A 22,646-nucleotide genomic window follows, 5' to 3' on the forward strand; every position below is an offset into this window, starting at 1 on the left:
TCTACACTGATGGGTCAGGATGTCTACATGAGTATGAGCATCAGGGAGCATTTACATGTGTCATATATAAGGTCAGTAAGGACAAGCTGAATTCAGGACTTTTTGGAGACATCCTAAACTCTGTTCCTTAGACCCTGAAGGTAAGGCAAAGGTGCTTCCCATTCATTATCCTATTTCACAACCAGAGCACAGAGAGGGGCTGCTGATGGTTACTTTTATGTTTCAGCTTAGGTAGGCCATGATCTGTCATATTGTTAAAAATTTATGTTGTTTCTGGAATATATGTTTTAATGCATTTAATATTTAAATCATTAGACTGATGAAATCAGATTAGAATCCATAATGTCGGTGAGCATTATGAAATCAGTGGAGGTGCTAGATAGAACAAAAACTGACCTCTCTTGGTTAGAAGAAATTCTGCAAAGAGACTGCCTTCAGAATTCAACTACAACATTTTCTTATCATTCTCTGGGGTCTCTAACCCGCCACACTCCAGTGCACATCTGAATTTGCCAGCATTTAAAATTATGTAAATAATGTTTTTAAAAAACTCTCATAGATAGTCTCCATGTTCTATGTTCATTCTTTTATCTCTCCATTTTTCTATGTTCTGTTTCCTCTTTGATTTCCTTGTTTTTGTTCTCATTTTTCTCTTTGCTCTCATTGTTTTCTATGTTCTCTCTTACTCCTGTCTTTCTCTGTTCACTATTCTTTTTTTTTCTATTTCTCTGTTCCTTTTGTTCTCTTTTTCTTTTATATGTTCTCTATTTGTTCTGTTACTTTTCTATGTGTCTCAATTCTCTTTTTGTTCTCTCCATTTTGTCTATCTTTGTTATTCCTTTGTACTCTTCATTTTCTGTTTTTCTATATTTTTCTCTCTCCATTTTCTTTTTTACTCTGTTCTTTGTTCTTTCCATTTTTTCTGTTCTCTCTGTTTGAATTTTGCTCTCTCAGTTCTCTCTGTTCTTTTGTCATCTTTGTTTTCTTTATTCTCTTTTTACTCAATTCTCTCCATTTTATGTTTCTTTGTTTTCTCTTCCTTCTCTTTCTTTTTCTTCTATTATTTTTCGTTTCTGTCTGTTTTCTTTGTTCTCTTTTCCTTCTCTTTCTTGTCTCCTCTTTTTCTGTTCTCTTATATCTCTCCTTGTTCTCCTTGTTCTTGTGTACTCTATGAACTTCCTTGTATCTCTTTGTTCTCATTTATTTCCCCAGTTTTTTCTTTGTTCTTTTCATTTTCTGTCTTTTCTGTCTGTCCCTTTTGTTCTCTTTTTCTATGTTCTTTTTTCCTTTTGTTTTCTTTTTTTTCTCTGTTATCTTCATTCTCTCTTTTCTCTTTGTTCTTAACATTTCCTCTATTCTCATTTTTCTCTGATTCTCCATTTTTTTCTGTTCTTCATATTTTCTATTTGTTTTTCTTCCCCTCTTTGCCTCTTGTTTCTCTTTGTTTTCTCTGCCTTTTTATTTAATTTTTTTCTCTTTGTTCTCTTAATTTTCTATTTCCTGTCTTTATTCCCTTTGTTCTCTTCATTCTCTTCTTTCTCTCTGTTCTCTCATTGTGTATGTTTTCTCTGTTCCCCCTTTACTCTCTGTTTCTTCCATTCTCCCTGTTCATTCCATTTTCTGTTATCTATTTTTTCTCTTTGTTTTCTGTTTCTCTCTTCTTTTATTTTTCTCTTGTTCTCTTTGTTTTATCTGTTATTTCTTTTTTTCTCCCTCTCTTTCTACTTTTTACTTCCTCTCCTCTTATTTTTGTTCTTTTCATATTTTGTTTCTTTTTCCTTTGTTGTCTTCCTTTTCCCTGTTTTCTTTTTTCTCTATATCCTTTCTGCTATTTTTGTTCTCTCTTTTTATTTATGTATTCTCTGTTTTCTTTCTGTGTTGCCATTTGCTCTTTTCATTCTTTGTCTCCTCTGCTCTCTTTTAGTTTTCTCCGTGTTCTTTGCTTTCTGTGTTCCCTAATTGTTTACTTGTTCTCTGTTTTTTTTTCTAGCCTCTTATTCCATTCCATTTTCTCTGTTCTCAGTGCTTTCTCTTTTTCCTCTTTTTCTGTTCTCTTATTTCTTTCTTTGTTCTCTTCTTTCTCTCTGTTCTCTCTTTTTTTTGTTGTTCTTTTTATTTTCTTTGTACTATTTTTTTATTTGTTCTTTTTGTTTTCCTGTTTTTCCTTCTTGGTTCTCCTTGTTCTTCTGTTACCTTTTTCTTTTTACTTTTTCTTCTTTTATCTCTCATCCCTTTTCTTCTTTTTGTTATCTCTGTTTTTAATTTTCCTTAAAAATTTTTATTTTTTCTCAGTTTTTGTTTTTATCTTTCTGTATCTTTAGTTTTCTCTGTTCTTTCTTTTGTCTCTTTGTTCTCTCTGTATTCTTTTTTAGTTTTATTTTCTCTGTTCTATATTTGTGTCTCAATTTTTTCTGTTTACTCCTGGTTTTCTCACTTTTCTCTGGTCTCTCTTTGTTCTCCTTGCTTCCTTAGCTTTCTTTATGTTTTATTCATTTTCTTTGTTTTCTATGGCCCCTCTTTGTTTACTTTGTTCTCTCTTTTTTATGTTCCTCTCTTTTTTTCTGTTCTCTTTTTGTTCTTTTGTTGTCTCTGTACTCTATTGTTTCTCATCCTTCTTTTGGTTTCTCTGCTCTCTAATTTTCTTTTTGTTCCCTGTTTTTCTCTTTGTTCTCTGTGGGGTTTTTTCTTTATTATTTTAATTTTTTTCTGTTCTCTTTCTTCTCTAGTCTCTTTTTCTCTGTTCATTTTTCTCTTTGTTCTCCTTGTTCTCTCTGTTATCTTTGTTTTCGTTTTCATCTTTGGTCTTTTACTTTTCCCTGTTCTCATTTTTTTCTCTGTTCTGTGCTCATGGTTTTTATTCTTACTTTTCTGTTTCTGCTTTTTTCTCTTTGTTCTCTTCATTTTCTCTGCTCGTTTTTCTTTATGTTCTCTCCAATCATTTTTTTCTTTATTCTTTTTTTATATTCTGTTTTTGTTCTCTGTTTTCTCTGTCTCTTTTTTGTCTTTGTCTTTTCCATTTTTCTCTTTCTGTTTTCCCTTTGTTATTGCTGACCTTTTCTCCTTCCATTTTCTTCATTCTCATATTTTTATCTTTGTATTCTTTTTCTCCTTTTCTCTGTTCTTTCTGGTTTCTCTGGTATTTCTTTGTGTCCTCTGTTTTCTTTGTTCTGTATTTATTCTTTTCATTTTCTCTCAGTTCTCTGTATTCTTTTTCAATTTATTTTCGTTTTTTAATCTTTGCCCAAGGACATTTTTTCCCCATTGATTTTCAGAAAGACTGGCAGGGCAAGAGAGACAAGGGAGAGAGAAACATCAGTGTGAGAGGGACACATTGATTAGTTGCCTGTGGAACACACCCTGACTGGGGTCAGGGATTGCACCTGCAACAAAATATGTGCCTTTGACTGGAATCAAACCTGAGAACCTTCAGTCCATGGGTCAACACTTTAACCACTGAGCCAAACCTGATAAGGAAGTTCTCTGTATACAGTATGTTCACACTTCGATTTCTCTTTTTTCTCTTATTCTGTTCTCTCTTCATTTTTCCCATTTTCTCCTTTCTTTATGGTCTCTCATTGTCCTTTCTGTGTTTTCTTCTCTTTATAATCTCTAGTTCTCTTATTTTTACTGTTCTCTCTATTCTTATTCTTTTGTTCTCTTATTTCCCTGTATTTTCTGTTCAGCTTTTAGTCTCTCTGTTGTTTCTGTTCAGTTTTTTTTTGTTCTCTCCATTGTTTTTCACTTTTTATTCCCTTTGCTCTCTCTTTTATTTTAATTTTTTCCTTTTTATTTTCCTTTCCACCTTCTCTGTTATCTTTTTTCTTTGATTTCTTTATATTCTTTGTTCTATCTCTTTTTTTTTTTTTATGGCTGACTGAGCTACAGATGTCCTCCCTTATCCTCACCAGTGCCCCCTACCACAACCTGAGGCCTTACCCACAGTATTGTCTCTGTCCATTGGTTATGCATATACGCATATATATTCTTTGGTTAATCTCTTTTCATCACCTCCACAACAGTCCCCACTGAGGACTGTAATTCTGGTCCATGCATCCATACTCTGGACATATTTTGTTCATCAGTTTATTTTGTTCACAAATTTCCACACATAAGTGAGGTAATGTGATATTGTCTTTCTTTAACTGGCTTATTTTGGTTAGCATAATAATCTACAAGTTTATCCAGGTTTATCTCCAGACTGTGGCAAAGTGTAAGATTTATTTACAGTCATATAGTATTCCATTGTGTAATTGTACCACAACATTTTTATCCACTCATCTGCTGATGGGCAGTTAGGCTGTTCCCAGATCTTAGCTATTATAAATAATGCTGCTATAAACATAGGGGTGCATATATTGTTTCTGCTGGGTGTTTAGGGATTCCAAGTATATATTGCCAGAAGTGGGATCATTGGGTCAAATGGCAGTTTCATTTTGTTACATTTTTAATTTTTTTGACAAAACTCCATACTGTTTTCCACAATGGCTGCATCAGTCTCCAGTCCCACCAACAGTTTATTAGGGTTCTCTTTTCTCCATTTATTCACCAGCACTTCTTGTTTGCTGATATATTGTTGGTACCCATTTCGGTAGGTTTGAGGGGATACATCATTGAAATTTTAATTTTCACCTCTGATGATTAGTGATGTTGAGCATTTTTTATTGGCCATTTGTACTCTTTGGAGAAGTGTCTATTCAGGTCTTTTCCCATTTTCTAATTAGATTGTCTCTCTTCCTGATATATATATATGTATATATATAAAAAGAAATAAATTTATATATATATATAAATATATCTTTATTGATTTCAGAGAGAGGAAAGGAGAGGGAGAGAGAGAGACAGAAACATGAATGATGAGAGAGTCATTGATCAAGCCTGCAACCTGGGCATGTGCCCTGACTGGGATTCGAACCCCAATCGCCTGGATCCCAGGTCGACTCTCAACCGCTGAGCCACGCCCGGCCGGGCTCTTTATATATTTTTTAAATTAACTCCTTATCAAATGTATCATTTGCAGATATGTACTCTTGTTCCATGGGTTACCTTTTTATTTTGTTTATTGTTTCTTTTGCTATACCAAAGCTTTTTAGTTTAATGTAGTCTCATTTCTTTTTCCTTTGTTCCCTTTGCCCTAGGAAATGTATTGGTGAAAATGCTGCTATGTGAGATGCCTGAGCATGTACTACTTATGTTTTCTTTCAGAATTTTTATGGTTTCATGACTTACATTTAAGTCTTTTATCTATTTTGAGTTTATGTGTATGGTGTATGTTGGTGGTCTAGTTTCATTTTTTGCATATACCCTTCCCAATTTTCTCAATACCATTTATTGAAGAGACCATCTTTACTCCATTGCATTCACTTGTCTCTTTTGACATATATTAATTGGCATGGATTAATTTCTGGTGTCAATATTTTCTTCCATTAATCTATATTCCTGCTCTTGTGCCAATACCATGCTCTTTTGATTATAATGGTTTTGTAGTATAGTTTGATATACAGTATTGTCATCCCTTAACTTTGTTCTTCTTTCTCAAGATTGCTGAGGCTATTCAAGGTCTTTTTTGGTTTCATATAAATTTTAGGAATATTTGTTCTCGATATTTGACATTGGAATTTTAAAAGGGATTGTGTTGAACCTGTAAATTGCTTTAGGAAGTATGAACATTTTAATGATGTTAATTCTTTCAATCCATGAAAACAGTATAGCTTCCAGTTGTTTCTATTTTCTTTAATTTGTTTCTTCATTGTCCTTTAGTTTTCTGAGTCTTTTCCTCTTTGGTCAAGTTTGTTCCTTGGTATCTTACTTTTTTGTTGCAATGGTAAATGGGGTTGTTTTTTTAGCTTCTCTTTCTGTGATTTCATTATTGGTGTATAAAAATACCATCAATTTCTGGATGTTCATTGTGTATCATGCTACTTTTCCGAATTTGTTTTCTAGCCATTTTTTGGTGGTGTCTTTAGGGTTATCTATGTGCAGCATCATGTTACCTGCAATAATGACAGTTTTCTTTCTCCTGTCAAATTTGGATGCCTTTTTTTTTCATCTTTTTGTCTGATCATTGTGGCTAGGACTTTCAGTACTATGTTGAATAAGAGTGGTGAAAGCAAACATCTCTGTCTTGTTCTTGATCTTAAAAGTCATGTTTAATTTTTTCCCATTGAATATAATGTTGGCTTTAGGTTTGTCATATATGGTCTTTATTATATTGAGGTCTGATACCTCCATTCCCACTTTGATGAGAGTTATCATAAGTGGTTGCAAGATTTTTTTTGAATGCTTTTTTTGCATTATTGATATAATTATGTGATTTTTATCCTTCATTTTGTTTATATGATGTATCATGTTATTGATTTGCAAATATTGAACCAACCTGTATGCTCAGAATAAATCCCACTTGGTCATAGTGTATTATCTTTTTAGTGTATTGTGGGATATGATTTGCTCATATTTTGTTAAGGATTTTAGCATCTATTTTCATCAGTGATATTGGCCTGTAATTTTTTTTCCTTTTAGTGTCTATAGATGGTTTTGAAATGAGAATAACATTGGCTTTGCAAAAAGGACTTGGAAGTGTCCCCTCATCTTCAATTTTTTAGAAGAGTTTGAGAAGGATAGGTGTTAATTCTTTTTTAACGTTTGATAAAACTCGCCTGGGATGCCTTCTGGATCAGGATTTTTGTTTGCTGGGAGTTCTTTATTATTGTTTCAATTTCATTAGTTTTTATCACCCTATTAAGGTTTCTGATTCTTCCTGATTGAGTTTTGGAAGATTGTATGTTTTTAGGTATCTGTCCATCTTACCCAGGTATTCCAGTTTGTTGGCATATGGTTCACAGTATTTTCTTACAATTCTTTGTATTTCTTTTATGTCAGTTGTTACTTCCCTAATTTCAATTCTAGTTCTATTTATTTGAGTCCTCTTTCTTTGTTTCTTGATAAGTCAGGCTAAAGTTTCATCACTTTTATCTTTTAAAAGAACCAGCTTTTGATTTCATTGATCTTTTGTATTGGTGTGTCCATCTCTATGTCATTTATTTTTACTTTAATTTTTATAAGTTCCTTCCTTCTACTTACTCTGGGATAGTCTTGTTTTCCTTTTTCTAATTCTTTTAGTTGTAGGGTAATATTCTTTATTTGATATTTTTATTGTTTCTTGAGGTAGGCCTGTATTGTATGAACTACCTTCTCAGGACTGCTTTTGCTGTGTCCAACTGATTTTTGGTTGATGTGTGTTCATTTTTTTTGGTTTCCAGTAAGTTTTTTCCTCCTCAGTCTCATTGGTAATCCATTCATTGTGTAATAACATGCTGTTTAGCTTCCATGTGATTGAATGTTTTTGACGATTTTTTTTGTAGTCAATTATCTAGTTTCATGCCATTATGGCCCAAGAAGATGCTTGATATGATTTCAATCTTCTTGAGTTTAAGACTTATTTTGTGTCCTATGTTAATATGGCCTGTCTTGAAGAATGTTTCTTGTTCACTTGAAAAGATGTGTATTCTGTCATTTTGAAATAAAATATTATGTAAATATCAATTTAATCTATCTGATTAGTGTTTCATTTATGGTTACTGTCTCCTTGTTGATTTTTGACTAGATGTTTTATCCAGAGATGTCAGTGGGGTCTTAATTTCCCCTACTATGATTGTATTGCTATATATCTCTCCCTTAAAGTCTTCCAATGGGTTTTGGAAATACATGTAGGTGCTCATATATTTGCAAATGTGTTATATTTATATATGCTGCATACAAGGATTGTATTTTCTTGTTCGATGGATCCCTTTAGTAGTATGTAGTGTTCTTCTTTATCTCCTGTTATGACCTTTGTTTTGAAGTCTAATATGACAGATTGGAGTGTTGTTACACCAGCTTTTTTGTTTTCATTTGCATGGAATATATTTTTTATCCCTTCAGTTTTAGTCTGTGTGAATCTTTTGTTCTGAGGTGAGCCTCTTGCATATCGTATGTATATGGGTCTTGTTTTCTTATCCATTCATCTACCCCATGTCTTTTTTTGGAGCATTTATTACACTTACATTTAAGGCTATTATTGATAGGTATTTATTTATTGCCATTTTTCTTATAACCATGTTCCTCTCTCAATTTTTTTTCTTCTTCTTAAAGGACTCATTTTAAAACATTTCTTACAATGTTGGTTCGGTGGTAATGTACTTTAATAACTTTTTTTTTTGTCTAAGAAGCTTTTCATTTTGCCTTCAATATTAAATGATAGCCTTACTGTATAGAGCAGTCTTGAATTCAGTTCCTTGCTTTACATTACTTTGAATACTTCATACCAATCCCTTCTGGCCTAAAGAGTTTCTGTTCAGAATACAGGTGATAGTCAAATGGGAACTCCCTTTTAGGTAACTTTCCATTACTCTCTTGTTGCCTTTGGGATTCTCTCTTTGTCTTTAATCTTGGCCGTTTTAATTATGATGTGTCTTGGAGAAGATCTCCTTGGGTTTATCATATTTGGAAAACTTTGTGCTTCCTGAACTTGGGTGGCCTTTTCCTTCACTAGGTAAGGGAAGTTTCTTGTCATTATTTCTTTAAACAGCTCACTTTCTTGCTCACTTCTTGTTGTTGTTATCCGTAGATGTGGATTTGTTGTGTTTCACGTTGTCCCAAAGTTCCCTTAAACTAACCTCCATCTTTTTAATTCTCTTTGCTATTGTAATTTGGTGGTTGTTTTCTACTTTGTCCTCTAAATAAGTGATTCAATCCTCTGCTTCATTTAATCTAATTTTGATTCCTTCCTGTGTATTTTTTTTAAATTTATCTTTATTGTTGAAAGCATTACAGATGGCCCCCTCTTTCCCCCTGTTTATTCTTGATATCAGATATGGGATTTTTCATTTCTGACTGGATCTTGTTGATGGTTTCTATTTTCTTTTTTATGCTGTTGTAGTTCCCACTAAGTTTCTTGTAATTATTACTAAGTTCTTTGAACATACTTATAACCATTACTTTGAACTCTAGATCTGATAAATCACTTGCCTCCATTGCATTTAGTTCTTTTTCTGTAGTATCCTCATTTTCTTTCATTTGTGTGTTGTTTCATTCTGTCCCCATTTTTTCTGTCTCTTAGTATTTTTTCCTATGTATTTGGTAAAACTGCTATGCTTTCTAGTCTTCATGGGGTGGTCTTATGTAATAAGTGTCCTGTGGAACCCATTGCTGCAGTCTCTTTCATCTGAGCTCTAGGAATGTTCCCTGTGCTTCTTATTTGGGCTTTCCTGTTGTAATTTGGTCTTGATTGTTGTCCCATTTGTGAGTTAGGTCTACCCTTAGGCCTGCTGACTGCGAGGCCAAACCCATCCATGTTGCAGGTGTTGAAGAAAAAAACAAAACATGACAACACAAAACAAGAAAGAAAACAAAAACTTACAAAAGACCTCAACAACAACAACACAAACAGCCATAAAAGAGAAGAGTATTAGGAAAGAGAAACAAGAATAAGAAAAAGAAAAGAGAAGAGAAATATGAGAAAACAAAAAGAGGGGAAAGAAAAACAAATATGAAAGAAAATAAGGGAAAGAAAAATATAAGAATAAAGTATAGTAAAAACAAAATCACATAAAATAAATAGAAAGGAAAAAATATGAAAAGGAAAAGAGGAGAAAGAAAAAAGATTAAAAAATAAGAAAAGAAAAAAAAGAAGAGAAAGAAGGAAAGAGAGTACAAAAAGGAGAGAGAAAAATAAGAGAAATTAAAGAAAAAGACACAATAATCATAAAGCAATAAAAAAATAAAATGCTAAAAAAAAAGATAAGGAAAGAAGTTAAGTGGCATTAGTTAGGTAGAATTTAGTTCCTCCTGGGAGTTCCCTTTGGATCCTGCTCTTAGACTGAGGCTGACTAATTTGTCTGCCATTTCATGGTATCCTTGGAGGTAGTTTGTTGATAACCACTGTCCACTTTTGGCTCTCAGCAACCTATTCAAATCTTCAAGTGATTAACAGTTTGTGGCTGCCTCCAGATGACTTGACTGAATCTAGGAGGGGCCAACCTGTACTTCAGGCCTTGCTTGTTAGCAGGAGAGTGTCCAGGGTCAGGTAATCAAAAGTCCCAAGGTTGCTCAGGCTTCACCGCCACCAATCTCCACCTACCAAGAAGTTGTCAGACTCAGATTTTGAAAAGAATATTTCTGAAGTGTTTTGTGGAATCAGGTGTATGAAACCTTATGGTTTCCCTCAATGGAAAGAGGCCATCCCGTTTTTGGGGAGAATGGATGGTGGGTTCCCCATCCCAGAACCATCCTTCCAAGACTGTCCCAGAAAATTTCCCTGACTCAGGCAGGGCAAGACTCTGGTACTTAGTCCAGTAGAAGCGTGGAGTTTCTAGCAGGTTTCCCATGAGGAGGAAGTACCAGTCAGGTTCCCTGAACAGTCAGGGAAATGGCCTCACCTCAAAAACAGTCACTGATGCCCCCTGATGCTGTTCATATCACAGACTTGACATTTGCTGCTCTCTACTCTGCAGTCGTGGAAAACAGGGTGGAGCAAGCTGGATCCCAAACAGTGGTATGAGCTGTATCCATAAGGGCATGGTATTTGCCTTTTCCCAAGCTTTTGCTGCAGGCATGGGCCTGTGCCCACCTCTCAGGAAAAATGGCCACTGAGGTTTGGGGTGGGGTGACCAATCTCAGGTCTCCCATTGGCTGCTTTTCTACTACTCCCAATGCTTTCCAGTTCAGCTTCTCCTCAGGAAACTCCAGTCCCCACTGCCCTTCCACCACCAAAGCCTCAGTTGATTGGCTGCAATAGAAAATACTGTGCTCTAGAATTTTTATCATTATTATTTTTTAAGTGACATTATCTCTCAATGTCAATATCTCTGTTTCTCTCTGGCAGCCAAATGCCCTGCTGCCTTTCTTGGCTGAATGTTATGTGGGCCCCTGTTCTTGACTCTGGGGCTCCATGTCGGTGAGCCCAGCATGGGGTCTGGGCCTCGCTCATTGCAGGGAAAAAACCCCTCTAGCCAAGACATCCCCCTCACTCTCATTCTGCCACACATGGAAACTGAGAAAGCTCCTCCCTCAAGGTGATTTCAGTCATTTCTTGTTAAATAGCTCCTCAGGTGAATGTTTCCCAATTTAGTTTTATTTCCAGTCTGGCCCCAGGAGGAAGCTCAAGAAGGGTCCATCTAGTTCACCATCATCTTGAAACTCCCCTGGTCTTCTTTTTTTCTGTCCTATCTGCTCTCTTCATTGTTTTCTCTTTTCTGTTTTTATTTTGTCTCCTTGATCTCTCTGCCATCTTTCTTTTCTTTTTGTTTCTCTCATTTTTCCTTTGTGCTCTCAGAGAATAAGAGGATTGTGTAGGAGGCACTAATAGAGGCAAATCACCATTGGTGGGTAGTACACAGGCCGTTTCTCTATCCTGTGTAAACATAGTGGCTTTTACAGGTGGTCTCTCTGGCCTTCAAAGCTGTAGCTTTTGACTGGTGATGTCCTCTCAGCCTAGAATGCTAGCTGTGAGAGTACAATTCTGCCTGATAGAAATAATTAAGGTACCTACTCTGATAAGTTTCCTAGGGTTATTAACTTGAGTAGTATTTGGGCAATTTACCGGTTATGGAGGCTTGTATAAGCAAGCCTGGGTTAAGACCCTACTCCCATGGGCTAAAAGAGCACAGTGGCAGGTACCTGTTAGAGTTTCCCAGGGCCCAGTTAATATGTTAGTTCAAAGGTGTATGTCCTTGTGTGCTGGCAAAAGCAGGTTATTGTCTGTTCTGCAAGAAGTTTTTATCTTAGCATCCATTGTTCAAACTTGCACTGTCAGTGGAATGCCCATGTTTGCTGCAGAATCCAGAATGCTGCAGATAGATCATGTCTGGGCTTTTTTTTTTTTTTTACCTGCATATTATCAAAGATTTATTTCAATATGTTCCGGATAGTTAATGCATGAATTAGTTTATGACTTAACATGAATTCAGTACATTTGTACATGCTAATAGCAAAGACTGTGCAGAAGAGTGTAGTTTCAGTGTTTCAGTTCACCTTGAATTGTTTAAAACTGAAGTTTCTGAACACACTTAGATGTACACAATATAGATGTGAAACACTGTTTAAAAAAATCATGATTAATAAATGAAACACCTACTAACTATGTAAACAATGTAGTAACATGCAACTCCTGGAAATATCAGTACCTTATAATACTTCACAGGGGATAAGAGCAATCTACATAGGACTTCTCTTGTGGATTTCTTCAGACATCAAAACATATTCTATATAATGCATGTACTTTTTCATAACATAAAGTAAATACATTCGTTAATGGTAGTAGCAAACCAATATTGGAACAGTGTAGCTTTTGTAAATTTATTTTTATTGTTGAAAATATTATGGGTGTCCCTTATTTTACCCATTGACCCCTTCTACCCTCCAACCACTCCCGACTCCAAGCGTTCATCACACTATTGTCTGTGTCCATGTGTTATGCCCATATACATATAAATTCTTTAATCTCTCCCCAGCATCCCATCCACTCCCACCCACCCTGAGATTCGCCAGTGTGTTCCATGCTTCTATGTAACTGAATCTATTTTGTTCATTACTTTATTATGTTCTTTAGATTCCACATATATTGAGATCATGTGATATTTGTCTTTTTCCACTTGAGTAATTTCGCTTAGCATAATATTCTCCAGGGTACTCCATATTGTCCCAGAGGGTATGAGATCCTTCCTCTTTACACCTGCATAGCATTCCATGGTATAATTGTACCACAGTTTTTTTATCCACTCACCTATTGATGGGCACTTGGGCTGTTTCCAGATCTTAAATATTGTAAATGGCGTTGCTATGAACATAAGGGTGCATAAGTTTTTTCTCATTAGTTTTTCAGGATTGTTAAGATATATTCCTAGAAGGCTGGATCATGGGTCAAAAGGAAGTTCCATTTTCAATTTTTTGAGGAACCTCCATATGTTTTCCATAGTGGCTGACCCAGTCTGCATTCCCAAAAGCACTGTACCAGGATTACTCTTTCTCCACATCCTCACCAGCAGAGACCGTTTGTTGATTTGTTGATGGTAGCCATTCTGACAGGTGTGAAGTGATACCTCATTGTTTTGGGGTTTTTTGCATTGTTCAAAATATTACAGATGTCCCTTTTTCTCCCAATTGACCCCTTCCAACCCACCCCACCCTTCTACCCAGTCCCTCACCACAACATTATCTGTCTCCTTGGGTTATGCATATAGGCATATAAATTATTTGGTTAATCTCTCCTCCTTCCCCTAAGTTTTGTGAGTCTGATCCATGTTTCCATGTCTTTGAATCATTTCTGTCCATCAGTTTATTAAGTTCTTTATATTACACATATAAGTGAGATCATATGATGTTTGTCTTTCTCTGCCTGGCTTATTTCACTTAGCATAATATTCTCCATGTCCATCCATACTGTCCCAAACTGTACTAGATCTTTCTTCTTTACAGCTGCATAGTATTCCATGGTTTAAATGTCCCACAATTTTTTACCCACTAATCTACTGATAGTCACTTGGGCTGTTTCCAGATCTTAGCTATAGTAAATTGCTCTGCTATGAACATAGGGGTGCATATATTCTTTGTGATTAGTGTTTCAAGATTCTTAGGATATATTCTTAGAAGTGGGATCACTGGGTCAAAAGGCAGCTCAATTTTTAATTTTTTTTTAATGTATCTATTGATTTCAGAGAGAAGAAAGGAAAGGGAGAGAGACAGACAGAAACATCAATAATGAGAGAGTCATTGATCGGCTGCCTTTTGCACAACTCTGACTGGGGATCAAGCCCACAACCTGGGCAGGTACCCTGACGGGAAACTGAACCTTGATCGCCTGGATTCTAGGTTGACGCTTAGCTGCTGAGCCATGCCCTGCCAGGCTCCATTTTTAATTTTTTGAGAAACCTCTATACTGTTTTCTGTAGTGACTGCACCGGTCTGCATTTCTGAGAGTCATGTACCATGATTCCCCTTTCTCTACATCCTTGCCAGCACATGTCATTTGTTGATGGTAGCTATTCTGACAGGTGTGAAGTGATACTTCATTGTGGTTTTAATTTGCATCTCTCTGATGATTAGCAATGTTGAGCATTTTTGCATACGTCTCTTGGCCATCTGTATGTCCTCTTTGGAAAAGTGCCTTCAGGTCCTTTGCCCATTTTCTAATTGGCTTGTCTTCCCCTTTTTTAGTTGTATGATTTCTTTGTACATTTTGGAAACTAGACCCTTATCAGATGTACCCTTGGCATATATGTTCTCCCATACCATTTTCTTCCTTTGTATTTTGAAGCTAATTTCTTTTTCTGTGCAGAAGCTTTTTAATTTGATGTAGTCCCATTTGTTTATGTTTTCTTTTGTTCCTCTTGTTCTAGGAGATTTATCAGTGAAAATTGGACTATGTGAGATGTCTGTGACTTTACTGCCTGTGTTTTCTTCCAGTTTTATGGTTTTGCCACTTACATTTAAGTATTTTATCCATTTTAAATTTTTTCTTGTGTATGGAGTAAGTGGGTGATCTAGTTTCATTTTTTTGCATGTATCTGTTCAATTTTCCCAGCACCGTTTATTGCAGAGACTGTCTTTATTCCATTGTATGCTCTTGCCTCTTTTGTCAAATATTAATTGACCATAATTGCTTGGGTCTGTTTCTGGGGTCTCTCTTCTGTTCCATTGATCTATGTCTGGTGTTGTACCAATACCAGGCTGTTTTGATTACAATGGCTTTGTAGCACAGTTTGATATCTGGTAAAGTGATCCCTCCCACTCGGTTCTTTCTCAAGGTGGCTGCTGCTATTTGAGGTCTCTTTTGGTTCCATATAAATTTTTGGAATGTTTGTTCTAGCTCTGTGAAATATGCTGTTGGCATATTAATAGGAATTGCATTGAATCTATAGATTTCTTTATTATGGACATTTTAATATTAATTTTTCCAATTCATGAACATAGTATATTTTTTCATATGTTTATATCTTCCTCTATTTCTTTTTTGAGCATCCTGTAGTTTTCCAAATACAAGTTATTCTTAGGTATCTTTTTTTAGTTGCATTGGTAAATGGTATTGTTTTTTAGTTTCTCTTTCTGAGAGTTCATTGTTGGTGTATAAGAATGCCATTGATTTTCTGATGTTAATTTTGTGTCCCTCTACCTTGCCAAATTTGTTTATCAAATCTAGTAGTACTTTAATGGAGTCTTTAGGGTTTTCTATGTACAATATCATGTCATCTGCAAATAATGACTGTTTTACTTCCTCTTTTCCTATTTGGATCCCATTAATGTTTTCATCTTGTCTGATGGCTTTGTCAAGAGCTTCCAGTGCTATATTGAATAAGAGTGGTGAAAGTGGATAGCCCTGTCTTATTCCAGTTTTTAAGGGAGATGGTTTTAGTTTTTTACCTTTGAGTAGGATGTTGGCTGTAGGTTTGTCATATATGGCCTTTATTATGTTAAGGTATGTTCCCTCGATTCCCACTTTACTGAGAGTTTCTATCAAAAATGGGTGCTGAATAATTTCTAATGCTTTTTCTGCATCTATCGATATGATCTTGATTTTTGTCCTTCATTTTGTTTATGTGATGTATCACATTTATGGATTTGCAAATATTATACCAGCTTTGCATCGTGGAGTAAGTCCCACTTGGTCGTGGTGTATGATCTTTTCAATGTATTGCTGGATCCCCTTTGCTCATATTTTGCTGAGGATTTTAGCATCGATGTTCATCAGGGATATTGGCCTATAATTTTCCTTCTTTGTAATCTCTTTATCTGATTTTAGGATTAGGAAGATGCTGGCCTCATAAAAAGAGCTTGGGAGTTTTCTTTCCTTTTGAATTTTCTGGACTATTTTGAGAATGATAGGTGTTAATTCTTCTTTGAATGTTTGGTTAAACGCACCTGTAAATACACCTAGTCCAGGACTTTCGTTTGCTGGGAGTTTTTTGATTACTCCTTCAATTTCATTAGTTGTTATTGGCCCCTTCAGGTTTTCTGATTCTTCTTGTTTCAGCTTTGGAAGGCTGTATATTTCTTAGAATTTGTCAATTTCACCCAGATCCCAGATTAACCAATTTGTTGCCATATTGTTTCTCATAGTATTTTCTTATGACCCTTTATATTTGTTGGGTCAGTTGTTATATCGCCTCTTTCATCTCTGATTTTACTTAATTGGGTCCTCTGTTTTTTCCTTTGTGAGTCATCAATCTTATTTATCTTTTCAAAGAACCACCTCTTGGTTTCATTGATCTTTTGTATTGATTTTTTCCTCTTTATCTCATTAATTTCTGCTCTGATCCATATTATTTCCTTTCTTCTACTTTTGGGTTTTTGGGTATTTTTATATAATTTATCTTTATTGTTGAAAGTATTACAGGTATCCCATTTCCCCCTTATTGACCACATCCACCTCGCTCCCACCCTTACCCCAGGCCTTCACCCCATTATTGTCTTTGTCCATATGTTATGCATATAACATTTTTGATTCATCTCTTCCCACCCTCCACCCCACTTCCCTCTGAGATATGACCATCTGTTGCAAGCTTCAGTGTCTCTGGATCTATTTAGTTTGTCAGATTCTTTTGTTCATTAGTTTCTTCTTAAAGAAGGCCCTTTAACATTTCATGTAGTACCAGCTTGGTGGTGATGAACTAGGTTAGCTTTTTCTTATCTGTGAAGCTGTCCTTCAGTACTAAATGATAGCTTTGCTGGGTAGAGTCATCTTGGTTGTAGGTATTGTTTCTATTGTGAAATCTGCTGTCAGCTTTGTGGGGGCTGCCTTGTAGGTGATTGCTTGTCTCTATCCTGCAGCACATAATATTCTCTCTTTGTTCCTAATATTTACCATTTTAATTATGATGTGTTTTGGAGTGGGTCTCTGTGGGTTCCTATTTGGAATCCTCTGTGCTTCCAGTACTTCTGTGGCTTACCCTTCACCAGCTTAGGGAAGTTTTCTGTCACTATTTCCTCCATGAGTTTCTCTATCCCTTGCTCACTTTCCTCCCCCTCTGTCATCCATCCCTATTATGTGAATGTTGTTTTGCTTTATGTTGTCCCAAAGTTCGCTTTATCTGTCCTCATGCTTTTTAAGTGCTTTTTCTTTTTTCTGCTCTGATTGAGTGATTTTTTTCTGCCTTATTTTCTTCACTTATTTTATCCTCTACTTCACTGAGCCTGCTTTTAATTCCTTCCAATGTGTTCTTGATATCAGATTCAGTATTCTTCATTTCTGCCTGGATCTTACTTATGATATTTATCTCTTTTTTCGTGTTTTCACTAATTTCTGTACCTTTCCATTAAGGATCTTGTTGTTCTCATTAATTTCCTTGAGCATCTTTATAACCATTACTCTGAACTCTATTTATGATAACTTGTTTATCTCCATCTCATCAAGGTCTTTTTCTGGCAATTTTTTATTTTCTTTTGTTTCAGGGCTGTTTCTTTGTCTCCCCATTTTAGTGACTCTTAGTGTCTGTATATTAGATATATTTGCTGTATCCTATTCTTGTGTGGTGAGATTTTGTAGTGTCTGTCCAGTGGGACCAAGAGTTGTGTTTTCCTTATACTTCTGAGCTAGTTGTTCTAGGCCTGTCCATTTTGTGGGTGTCCCTTTTGTGGGTTCTCTGGGCTCTCCTGTTTTGATTGGTTCTAGATTGTTATTGACCCATTCATGAGATGACTCTCCTCTCAGGTTGGCTGAGTCTCAACCACAACCGCATTATGTGAGCTTTTTTACAGGTGCTGACAGGGGAAAAACATAACACAACCAAACTGCTAGGAAACAAACAGTAAGTTACAAAATATCCTGATAATCACAATGAAAACATTCCAAGATAAAGTTGAATTGGGAGAGCAAAGCGAGAACACAAACTCTAAAACTATAAAAAAAGAGAGAAAAAAAATATGATTGCTAATAGTAAAGTAAAATAAAATAAAATGTACAATAATAAAATATAATAATATAAAGAAAATAAAATAATAAAATAAAAAATAAAATATAAAATATAAAAAATTAGATAATAAATAAAATGAAATATTAAAAAATAGGGTAAATAAAATAAAACAAAATGTAAAAAATAGAGACTTTACTAGAAGATAAAAGGGGCAGAGAAAAGATTCTGAAAGGAAAGATGGTCAAGACAAAATATAAGGGTATAAAGTAGGAATAGGAAAATGGTTTAAAAAGAAGATATAAATAAATAAATAAATAAATAAATAAATAAATAAATAAATAAATAATAAAATAAAATAAAATAAAATAAAATAAAATAAAATAAAATAAAATAAAATAAAATAAAATAAAATAAAATAAAAAGACAAACAAAAAAACAAACTATATAGGAAGACAGAGAACAGAAGGGGCAAAAAATAAATAAAAGAAAGGTATGCCAATGAAACAAGATGAGAGAGAGAGGTAAAGCAAGGGCAGGGAAGGAGGGCAATAAAACATACTGAGGAAACAATGTAGAGAAGCAATAAACTTATTGTTTATAATTATAATATCCCAGCAATAAAGCAGAGAATATCAAGAAAATCTTGATAATAGAACAAAAACAAAACAGAACAAAAAAATAAGCAAAGCAAGACAAAACAAACCCTTAAAAAGTTAAATATTAAAAAATAAAGACAAAAAATTTAAAAATAACTTCCCCTTTTTTCTGAAAAAAGGAAAAAATCAAACAGGTGAATTTCACCTGGGTAACTTATGTTGTCTGAGTCTCAGTTTTGTATGCTGATTTGGGGCCTTCTGGGAGGTACCTGTGTATCAGCCAATGTCAGGAGCTGTTTAAGTTTGGTTCCGGTGCCCTTATGTAGTTGGCTAGGCTGAAGCTCTCTGTGGACCACCTCCACCTGTCAGTTATTTTCCTCCCCTTTGTGGGTGTCTTGTCTTACTGCAGAGTCTTCTAAAGAGAGTTTTTAGGGTGCAGGCTGGTTAGGGTATCTCAGGATGTTTCTCTCCTTACTTAGAGATTTCATTGTCAGGCACTCGCTGTGGGGGAGTTTGTCTCTACTTTAAAGCCAGCTCTTCAGTGTTTCCCATATCCTCCAATTCTAGGTCCCCATACAATGACCTACTGCAGCTTCAGATTGAATTCAGTCTGTTGACTTTTTTGTATGGGCAGTTTCAGCTCCCTGGGTTCATTGGATTTGTTCAAAAGAGACTCTGGTGAGCCCATTGCCTGCTTAGCCCACAGAAGGGGTTTAACCTTTTCCTCCAGTTCCCAAACAATAGTACCTGAGAGTCTTACTGTTGTATTGTCATCCTGTGAGTTGTTCTACCTTCCATCTCAGAACTGTGCCCTGTAGGGGATATCTGGGGCTTCAGTGAGCTGAACTAGCGCCTTTTCTGTGGAGGGATGCTCCTAGTCTTATGGAGAGGTAGGCATGCTTTGACGCTCCTTTCCCAGTTCTAGTTTGCTCATCTCACAGTGCACTCAGTTCAAGCTCTCCATGATGCAGGCACAAATCCTAGCTTTCACTGGTTTGTCCCCCCATATAAACCAAGAAGGTGGATGTCCATTCCATAATCAAAAATTCTCAAAGTAAAGAACAGGCAGAGAACCTTCTTTGCAATGATATGTAGTCCTTGCACTTCTGATCCAAGTAGGAGGGTTTACAAAGTCAACCCCATGCAAGTGTTCTCCTCAGCTGCTCTCAGTAAAGCTTGGGCAGCTTCTGCATGCTATCCTGACTCTCTTCAGAGCAAGTCAAAAATCTCTAATACACCCCACCCACTGCTCTGGTGGCTGTAGTCATGATCCACCATGCTGGCAGCTCTAGGCCCTCTCTCTCATGGCAAGAGGGCTTTCTTCCCCTTCTCCATGCCTCACAGTACAAATGTTTTCTGGGGTTCTACACAATGCCTTACAGGAAAGTAAAGCATCCCTTTAGCTTTCTGCTGATTGCAGCTCTCTGGCCCCTTTCTATTCAGAAGCTACACACTGTGGGATAGCCTTTCCTGCAGTTATAACCTAGGGTGAATTTCTCATTCCCATGTTGCCACCATTAGGCTCATTGTTTCACTGGCAAGGTGCAGCCCTCTCTTCGCAGGCACACTGTACCCTTGGCTCCCTCTGTCCATCATGCATGGGCTCTCCTTCCCCTCTCTTACACTCTGGTTTTGAGATCCCAGCTTTTGGATGCTCCCAAGGGGAGGGAGCTTTTTAGCCTCTACTCCTCAGGCCTCAGAGCCGAGCACTGACTTCATGGAATACTCCCACTTTTTATGCCTCCCTCCTTTATCACACTCTACAATGTTTCTTCAATGCTCCTTACTTGAAATATGACCAATCAAGTATATTTTTCTTATTTTTCCAAGCTGGCTATGCAGTATTTTAGCTGTAAATCCAGTCCGTGGCTGGAAGCATGAGCAATATGATTCTTCTCAGAGTGTCACTATCTTCCCTGGCCAGAGTGGTCAGGCTTTTCATTCATGGTTAATAGTATGTCAAAGAGTCTTTTGACCCATACTGTAATGACTCTCCCTCAATATTCTGAGTATTTTTCAATACTCCATTATAATGTTCTAATAATCCACCTCCTGTTGGATAACAAGGGAGGTGCAGTCACCATTCAAGGTTGTGGCTCTCAGCCCAGACTCACACATAATGTCCTGTAAAATGGGTCTCTTGGTCACTTTTAATAGCATGTGGAGTACCATACATAGCCAGTAGTTCCTGTAAGTCTTGTATCCTAGCTTTTTGATCCATTCTCTTACTGGGAAATGTTTTCATCTAGCCCATTGTGATATCTATGCATGTTAGGGCATACCAAGCTCCCTCTGACAGTGGTAGAGGACCTATATGCTCTACTTGCCACCTGTTCAGGAGATCTTGTCTTTTCTTGATCTCCCCGTCATTGCTGGTAAGGGACATGGATGAGGCTTCACACATACAGAAAACTGTTAACAAGCTGTAACAATGTCAGTCATTTTCAGTGGTAAGCCCCAGTCTTTAGCTGTTCCTCAAAGGATTTTCTGCCTTGATTCTTTAACTTTCCTGTGCAGCCATTGTAGCCTGGCCTTCTGCTAAATCTGCTTCTAGCCACCCAATATGAGTTAACATATCTCCTTCAGCATTCTCTGGACATTTTAATGGTTGATGTTCTGAGACATTATACAGGGTCACCTTCTTAGTCTGTATTTTCATCCATATGTCAGCCCACAGGGGTCTGTTGTTGATAGTCCAGTCTTCAGAATGTCTTTGCTCTAATTATAATGTCTGCACTTTGAACACTGCCCAACTATCTGTACAGATGAATAGTGGACTTGGTTCATGTACCATTACAAGCCATACGACCCTTAATTAGCTCATTGGTATAGCGTCCTTCCACATTCTCTATCTAAATGGCTTCTTTGAGGCTTGCCATTTAGGGGACTGTCCTTTGCATGAGCCATCAGAATACCATGCTTCAGGAAGTACTGAAAACATACCTGCTTTCACTGGCAAAGCACCAATAAGCTCTTCCTCCAATGTCCTTTTAGTATCTCCTTCTGACACAAAGATAACTGGACACAAAAACGTCTGCAATTCCTAGCTAAGAGGGGATGTTGAATGGAAATGTCTCTGCTGCAGCTAAAAACTCCATTTCATTATAGCTTGTGTCTGTGCTATGCCAGACTTTGGAATGTGAGAAACATCGTGCAGCCACCCTGTAATGAGATATGTGGTCTGCACCATTAGAGCAGATTTTCCATTTATATCTTCTCTTTCTTGCAGGGGTTGATAGGTGGCATAGAACTGTTTATGAGACTGTATCTTTCTTTAACTCCCTTCTGTACCTGGGACCAAAACCCTATTGAGGTGCAGAGCCTCTCTTGTCATTGCCATGACACCACTTCCTGAGATACAGTACATCAATTTCTCCAAGTAGGGCAGGATCATAAATATCAAGTGCCTTTACCTGTTTAACTGCTCCTTTTGAGTTCTCAGAAGCTTGTTGATGCTTCTCCTGCTAATCGCATTGTTATCTTGGCCAAATGAGGGATAAATGCTCCCCAACAACCTAGTAACCCAACAAATTCTTGCAACATTTTTCTGGTAATTAATAAGGAATAAGCTTGTATTTTAACCTACAGCATTAGATAATGCTTTCATCTTACCCAACCAAATAAGACCCCAAAATTGATGGATAGCCCAGGCCTTTGTATTTTGTTGGGGATTATTGCTCATCCTTATGCTTCTAGGTTCACTACTGTCTGAGGAACACACTCTTCTAGAGTTTGGAGAGAAAGAGATTAGTACGATATCCCTTTCCAGACTGAATTCTTCTTGGACTCTGATTTCAGGACTGAAGGAAGTTCTGCTTGCATTTTTGGGGCATTCTCATACTCATACATTAATCCCCAACTATCAATCAGGGTTGCCACATCATAGCAAGTGGACTTCCCTTCTCAACCTGGAATTTCCCCCATTACATTCACACTGCCTCCAATCTATCTTTACTAGCCTTTGACAGTACAAAAATTTCTCTGTAGAACTGCCACCTATACCAATTATTATGCAGAAAGCCAAGTTTGAAGAAGCCCTCTGCATATTTCTTGCTGATTCCAAAGAAATAACCTGAAGGACTTGAAAAAACCAAACACATGAGTTTATAAGGACTTACCTGTGAACCATGGACGACCTGCCTTCAAAGTCTCTACAACAAAGCCACTTTTA

Source organism: Miniopterus natalensis, chromosome 1 (assembly GCF_054644295.1).
Source record: "Miniopterus natalensis isolate mMinNat1 chromosome 1, mMinNat1.hap1, whole genome shotgun sequence".
NCBI classification, from domain to species: domain Eukaryota; kingdom Metazoa; phylum Chordata; class Mammalia; order Chiroptera; family Miniopteridae; genus Miniopterus; species Miniopterus natalensis.